This window comes from Colobus angolensis, unplaced genomic scaffold (genome assembly GCF_000951035.1).
Source record: "Colobus angolensis palliatus isolate OR3802 unplaced genomic scaffold, Cang.pa_1.0 Scaffold158, whole genome shotgun sequence".
In the NCBI taxonomy this organism is placed as follows: Eukaryota; Metazoa; Chordata; class Mammalia; order Primates; family Cercopithecidae; genus Colobus; species Colobus angolensis.
In genome coordinates this window covers 4323250-4331790 of record NW_012114688.1, presented here as the reverse complement: position 1 = coordinate 4331790, position 8541 = coordinate 4323250, and the positions used below count along the sequence as shown (strand labels likewise).

At 37.4% G+C, this 8541-nt stretch overlaps 1 protein-coding gene across 1 annotated transcript in view; it reads right to left on the bottom strand.

The window, feature by feature from the left end:
- The window catches only part of LRRC7 (leucine rich repeat containing 7), a 597129-nt gene that overhangs the window by 369769 nt on the left and 218819 nt on the right, over window positions 1-8541 (bottom strand). The gene's annotated exons all lie outside the window — the stretch shown is intronic.

Below are 8541 nucleotides of genomic sequence, written 5' to 3'. Positions count from 1 at the left end.
AGGATGGTCTCAATCTCCTGACCTCGTGATCCGCCCGTCTCGGCCTCCCAAAGTGCTGGGATTACAGGCTTGAGCCACCGCGCCCGGCCCTATTGTTCTTAAAATACAGATCTTTTAAACAACAATTTGTACAAAGATGTTGAATCATTTTTCCCTTTGGAAGACCAAGGTTATTTTAAGGTTTGTTATTATCTTAGAAGGAAGGGAATATATCTGTTTTATTGGAATAACGGCTGTTGCTTTGAATGTGCAAGACATAGCACATTGCCATACCTACTCTATTCAATAAAAATTTGCATTAAAATATTTAAATGAAAGTGTTATTTAACTTGCATATCCTTGATTACTTTATGTGATGGTAGCAAGCTAATAATACCCAGAATGAAATAGAAAAATGTGAAAGCTGAACTTAAAAGCATAGCTTTAAGTGTTCTTAATTTCAACCCAGTTTCATTGCTTCTGTGTATTTGGGGTAAATTCCTGATATCTCTATTAAGCTAAAGACAAAGGATATGTGTGTATGAGTATGCTTGTTCATAGGTGTGCCTTTGAAGAGGGGTTCCTTTTGTTGCTTTTTTAGTAATTATTGGTTGGTAAAAGTTTTGTTAGTTGACATGTAAAAAATACTGGCTTTGTCTATAGAGGGTAATCAGTGTGGTATGTGAACAATTAGGCTGAATGGTATCAATCTAGAGTTTCACACTAGTGTTAGCTGGTTTGTGTATGTATCTGTACATATACACACACACACACATATGTACAGATACATATATATACACATACATACACACATATATATGTGTATATATGTATATATTGTTTTGCCCTTCTATGCCCTGATCAGTTGTGAGTGACAAAAGGCTAACTTTGCTGACTAGCTCTACTGAGGTCAGTGAGCCAGAGAGAAGATGGCTCATGGTATAACTGGAGTTTTTTTCTCCACTGGTAGTGATAATAAGTAGATTATAAACTTTGGAAACAGATAGACCAGGATTTGAATTCTGACTCCATTCATACTTAGCCACATTATTGAGCTAGTTCCATGTTCTCTAAGGTTCCATTTCTAATCTGAAAACCCAACTAGATTGTGCTCTAGTCTTGTCTTCAGCAATGCACTTCTGCCAGGTGGACCTCCCTGACTTCCAAACAAAGCAGGATTGGTTGTTTCTCTACTGTGTTTTCATGTACTGTTGCATATATATTTCTATATCCCACTGTTACAAAATTATAAATATTTATGCAATAAATACTTAGTGAGAAGCTAGCTTTTGACAAAACATTGCAATAGTTCCCATGGAAACAAAGATTAAATAGACATAGTTCAGTATTCTGGTAGGGGAGGCGGACACACATTAGTGTCTTTCTTCTTCACCCTTGTTTCCCTGGAACAGAGTAAGCATTCAATAAATATATATATATAGAATGAATAATTGCCATAGGTTTGGCAAGCACAACTATGGAACATGGTAATATGGAGGCACAGAGGAGAGTGGAACAAATGTGCCAGGGAGTGAATAATGAAGGCTGTGGGAGGAAGTGACAGTTGAGATGAATCAAAGTAGCGTGCCAGGCAGAGGAAACAGCATGAACCTACAGGCGAGAAAAAGCTTTGTGTTTCAGGAACTCTTCCTAAGAGAGCAGAAGAAGGAAGAGATTGCAGAAATAGGCTGTAGCCAGACTATAGAGGCCTCAGGTCAGCATTCCATGCTAAGCTGTGTGGTTTTTTCCCCTGAAGTTAGAGAAGAGACAGGTAACTTCCTTAACTTAGGTTACAGTCTGGTCATATTTATATTTGGAATGGGTCACTATTGGCTGTGTGAGAAATAGAATGGGGGAAAAGGCTGGTTTAAGATAACACTAAGGAGATGATTCCATTAGTCAGCTGTGAGATGTAGGTCTGACAAAGGCTCCAGTCATAGGGTGGAGAGGTGAGATAGATTTAAGAGATATTTAGGTAACAAAATCTTAGCTGTTGATTTGATGTGGAAGCTGAACAAATAGAAAGAGTAAATGATGACTGTCTTGGTAACCAAACTGAATGGACAGTCACCAACTGAAACAAGGAATACAAGACAGAAGACAGGTTTCAAGGTGGGGAATTATGCTTGTTGAGTGTGAATATTCAAGTAAGTCCAGCAAGCATGTACCAGTTTGAAGATTGAGAGACTGGGATGAGCTGGCATTGTAGATTTGTGAATCTTCACCGTGGCTCTGAGAATATGAGAACAGATGAAGGTGATAACCCAGAGAAAACAGAAGATCAAGGAGCTTTCGCCTCTGCTCCCCTGAAGCTGGCATTGTAAAAGATACAAATGACACTTTATTGCCTGGTCTAATGTATTATACAGTTCTTGCCTTTCTTGGCCTCCCTATTCCGTTTAACGATGTCATCCCTCCCTTCTGAGAACACTCCACTCTGATATCCCTGACTTCATTCTTCTAAAAAGAGCTCCTCCTGCTATGGGCAACCCGCATACCCTGCCTCTGTGGGCCCTGGCTCTGCCCCATTCCTCTCAAGTGTTAGGGTTCCTCTGTAGGCTGGTGGCAGTGTTCCACTGGTGATGACAGAAGCAAATGTCATTAATGTTACTGAATAAACATATACTACAAGCTTTTATCAGTTAGCTCTTAATTATTTAGGGCTCTTGGTAGAAAGCAAAATTCAATCCTATTTAAGGTCACTCACACACAGGACAGACTCCATTGAGCGCCATGGGAAATTCACTGTAAAGAATCTCAAAAAATAGGAAACAAACCTTTAATTCACCCACTTAAAATGTAAAGAAAACAGAAAACTTAACTGTCTGAGCAATAAATATCAAACCCACACACCCACACAGACCCACACCAAAATGAAAAATCAATAGCAAGTTAGTGAGGTTGCATTGTTACCAGGAAAGCAAGAAGCAGTAAATATCACATGCAGGCACACACACCCCCCGCTCACACACACCCACGCACACCCCCACACACCCCAAAATGAAAAATCAATAGCAAGGCGGTGAGGTTGCATTATTACCAGGAAACGGAGAAGCAGTAAAATGGTTCTAAAGAAAGAGGTAGAATGTTGATTTTTGCTTTAATCTCCGACTAGTTGAGACTTAACTCACTTAGTGCTATTTCAGGTTCATTATGGAAACAACAAATTGCCTCTATGCATAGAAGGGATACATATCTCTAGGATTTTATTAAAAATTTATTTCCACATACATTTTGGAAGAAAAAGTATCTGCAAAAGATTTGTTTCATTTCATATCACTGTTAATTTGGAATAGAAGATAACTTCCTTTCTGGAAAGTGCAACTATCATTTCTCATTTTATAGGGAGAGGCCAGCTTTTTTGTATTCTTTACTGTATTGCAGCTCATAGCATTTACTGCCATTTGTTGAAAGATTATGTTTTGCAGACACCATACTCACATTTCACATATATTATGTTATATAATATATAACAGTGAAGAAGAATTACCACAAGGTCAGTAGATGATAAGAATAAGATATGAGTAAGACAGTCTTTCAAGGTAGATGCTATTTTCTCCAGTTTACATAGGAGAGAAACTGAGGCTAAGAACCTTCCCCAAGCTGGGATTCAAACTTAAGTCTGCCCAACTCTAAGACTTTAGTGGTTTTCCCTACCCCAGACATTTCACTTTGGGCTGCCCTTTGTCTCCGTAATGAGAGGCTCTATTGGGATTTTGGAGCTGACCTTTGAAATTAAATAATACTAGCTAGAAGGCAATAAGGATGAGCTTACATTATTCATATCCTTTGCTTCTTTTCTTTCCCATCATTTCTCACAATCTGGGGAACTGCTCATTATCTCTGAAGTCTAGTCCAAGGTCTCTTAAACTTTTCTGCCACAGTATCTCTAACAACAGAATACAGTAAATATGATTTCTCTTCACAATTCAGATGAATTTTGCATTTGATTCTGTAATATATTTATGGTTTTCTCTTAGAAATCATTTAATTAATTGTCATTATAGAAAGATGCAGTACATATTTCCTATAGTAGATCCTGACTCCTGGCCTTATATAGCTCTCCTAATTTTTGAAAGCAAATGTCCGTATATGAATTTTACATTTGACTAGAAGTCAGTTCTATGCAAGGTCAGCTTCATAATCTCTGTGAAGTAATCCTACATTTCTGTAACAAGTTAAGAGTGACCTGACTTTCTAAGAGTGCCTGGTCAAGAACTGGATCTCAAAGTGGTTCTAAATCAGAGAGGGCATTCTATTAATGTGGCAGTTTAGACTCACTTCTAGAATGAAATCTGCCTTTTGGACTTGATAGGGGATTAATTCTCTAGAGTATAACAAACCATCAAGTCACACACTAAGAATTAAGCTGGAAATGAATAATATTAAAACATGCAATAACCAAGTAACAACTATTAAAAGAAGTAGTGAAAACAATAGATAGCAGAAATTGACACACCTGAAATTACATTTTTACTTTTTACCTCATTTAATTTGCACAAATCATGTTTTATAATATACTGGCATTCTGGACATATATTTTTATTAGTGTGGCTTTTATAAGACACATTGATAAATCATTTTCAGAAGGAAGTGCTATTATATTGTCAGATTTGGTTAGCTCTACCGAATGACAAATCCCTGTGTTTTTCTCTTCTAGCTCAATTCTCTTTTCCTCTTAAAATTTTTTAAAATAAAAATATCTCAGTTCTCTTTCCCCTTCTTCACATCCCACAGTCTCTCTTGTAGAGTTAGTTGCTTTCAACTCTTTTAGCTATTACTTCTTGTATTTTCTTCTACATTTCTAAAGATGTGCATGTATTTCTTTGTCTTTTTCTATCAATTGTAGAGATTGTGTATTTATTTCATATTATGGCATTTGAAAAATCATATCATCTCTCACCACCAAAGCCACCACCAGTCTTTTTGCCAATCTTCCAGCATACTTACATCCAAATCTTTAGTTAAATCAGCGGTAAATGCTGACATTAATAAGTGGACTTGTACCCTGTGTTTACTTTACTCATAAAAGTTTTTTAAAACATAAATGTAATATCTATACTTAAAGTATGTAACATGATGTTACAGAATACACATAGATAGCAAAAAGGCTACTGTAGTAAAGCAAATTAACATATAAATCACCTCACTTTGTTTCTGTGGCAAGAGTAGCTAAAATCTACTCATTAAGCATGAATTTCATATACAGTACAATTTTATTACCTATAGTCTTCATGCTATACATTAGATTTATAGATTTGTTCATCCTATGTATATGCTACTCATAAAATTTTGTTTTGTTCCAGAAGTTGCTTCATTTTTTAGCTTGTTTTTTTCTATACATTTATCCTTAATTTTCTCCAAATGCTCAAAAAGCTCTGTCAAATGCCAGGCAATTATATTTCTAAACGTAAAGCATATCAGATAAATTGCTAGGTCTACATTTTATTCTAGAGCAATTCACTCCTGTGCCCTGTATAGCTGGCTGCAGCATGGGAAGATTGCTCTCTCAAGGTAATGTACAGCTCGTTTTGTAAGATATTCCTTTACTGCTCTGCTGAACTGGGCTCTGGTCCCTGGATTCTATGCCTTCCATCTTTTTGCTTACCCAGATATCCTGTAGCAGAAACCTAGGAGTCACCTGTGACTCCTTCCTCCAATATCAAGATGCTCCTTCCCCCAATATCAAGATGGCCAATCCAGTAAAGTTTGCCTTCTAAAAACCTCTCCAAACTCTGTCCTTCAAATCCATCCTCAGGATCACCATCCTGGGCCAGGCCATTTTTTTTTTTTAAGGGATCAGGTGTCACTCTGTCTCTCAGGCTGTAGAGATGTGGTCATAGCTTACTGCAGTCTTGAACTCTTGGGCTTAAGTGATCCTCCTGCCTCAGCCTCCCTAGCAGCAGGGATAACAAGTCTAAGCCACCATGCCCAGCTCAATTTTCTAGCTGTATAACCTTTAGTACATTCTTTAACCTCACTGTGCTTTAAGATCCTTAAATTTAGTGAAGATAACAAAACCTATTGGGCAGGGTTGTTCTGAGGACAGAAAAGCTATTGCACATGAAGTGCTTAGCACAGAGCAGATGATCAATAAACTTTTGTTGCATTTCCTGCCTTCTTAGCAGTTCATCTGTCTTCTCAGTTTTTTCTGGTCCAGGCATATAAGACAATATATAAGACTTTAGGAGAACTTGCCTTTGATATCTGTTTCTCAACTAACCACCACTTTAAGAGGAAACTTTACAAAATACAGTTAAGTTATACATTTAAGGCCCTCAATTCATTTTATAAGTAATATTCCTCTTTAATCCCAAATTTCATGTACCCCACTCTCTCACCTTCTTGGCACATTGTAAGATTGTCACTTCCCATCCTTTCAGCTCACAGCATTTCTTTCACACATTGGAACCTCTATGGTTTGAATCAAACTTCAGTGTCATTATGTCCCTCAAGTCCTGCCAACCATCATCATCTGCACCCATATTTTCTTCTTTCTCTTTCATTACAGTGAATGAAGTATGTCTATTCCTCCCCTTCACACATTCTGAGGATCTCCTATACTTTTGCCTTCAGGACTGTGGTCCTATAATTATTCCATCAATTTTCTGCAGCTAGTTTCTCCCCCTTTCTTCTTATTTAATTCTAGTCATGAACAAATGTGCCTTCATGTCACTGATCTTAAAACAAAACAAAATGTATTTTGACCTCATACACTTCTCTAGCTGGTCCCATTGTTCTGCTTTCCCTAACAACAAAACATTTTAAATAGAGATGTTTATATTCACCATTGTCTTTTTAATCTACTTCAATCAGGTTTTCACTGTACTACTCTTATTAAGGTCACCAACGACTTCCATACTAGCAAATACAATGGTCTTTCCTCTATCCTCTTAGCCAATCTCTCAGTTTATACTCCCTCTTTTAAAACACTTTCTGTTCTTTTCCTGGCCTTCATGACAACATAAGTTTTCTTCCTATATCCTCAAAAACTCTTCTTTCCTTGTTTTCCTCCTCTATCAATAGCAACTCTTTCTAAATTTCCTTTCTGGTTCTAATCTACCTCCCAAATCCATTTCATTATCAAATTTTGTTAACTTTGCCTACAAAACATAGTCTGAAATTCTTCTCCTTTTCTTCACTATCATCAGTCTAGTTGAAGCCACCAACCTCTCACCTGTACAACTGCAATAGCCTCTAATCTCTTTTTCTCTGCTCTTGACTTGCTACAATGTATTTTCACTGCAACCAGAGTGGTATTTTTAAAATATAAGTAATTTCATGTCACTGTTTCTCTTAGAATTCTTCAGTGTCCCTTCACGTCACTTAGAATAAAATCTTAAGACCATTGCTAGCTTATTTGAACTTGTATGATTTAGCCCCACTCTTCTCCTGCAACCTCTCCCACCTACCTCTCTTGTGGCGCCTTGTAGCACTCTTCCCCTCATTCTTTACACACCCTCCTTTTTCCTGTCCTGTAAATATGCCACACTCCTTACTTTAGAGTGTCCCTTTTGCCTAGAATATTCTTTCTCAGATCTTGCATGATCTTGCCTGGTTGACCCCTCCCTGTCATTCAGAACTCAACACAAAAGATCATTTTTTAGGCATTTACTGCACTTTCCACCTCAAATACCCTCTCAACAATTCCCCTCCTTTATTTTATTTTATTTTATTATTTATTTATTTATTTATTTATTTATTTATTTTTTTGAGACAGAGTCTTGCTCTGTCTCCCAAGCTGGAGTGCAGTGGCATGATCTCAGCTCACTGCAACCTCCATCTCCCAGGTTCAAGCGATTCTCCTGCCTCAGCCTGCCGAGTAGCTGGGATTACAGTTGTGCACCACCACACCCGGCTAATTTTTTTACATTTTTGGTACAGACAGGATATCGTAATATTGTCCAGGCTGCTCTCGAACTCCTGACCTCAAGTGATCCACCTGCCTTCACCTCCCAAAGTGCTGGGATTACAGGCATGAGCCACCGTGCCAGGCCACAAAGCCATTTCTATACTAGCACACTATTGCCTCTGAATGATCAGATCTGAGCTTTGGAAAGATAATAGTGAGAATTGACAACAGTCTCTCCCAGGCTTCCTGAGAGGGAAGAGTGGATAAGACAAGGAACCAGTGAGCCCTCACAAAGGCCGCAGGCCCCAGGAGAATTACAGAAGACTCAGACTCAACAACTATCTACTGACAAAGAGGAGCATAGCGTAAATATGAGTATATGTTATAGCACTTTGGGGTTAGCAAAGTGCCATATAAATGAAAAAATCATAACTTGGATTAGCATTTTATTAATATCTTTATACTCATGCATGCAAAATTGACAACACTATAAAAATGGCATTAATGTAGATGACTATATCTCAAACATAGTTTAGTTTCTTAGAAAAAATAAAATAAGCTGTATAGTTTTCACCACAAATACAAAAGTATTAGTTGTATGCAAATTTTCAAAAGATAAATCCTTTTCCTGAAAAGCTTTATATTAAATCATAAATATTCAGTGAGAGATTTATTGATGCTATATGTAGGCACATGTAGACTTCACCAGG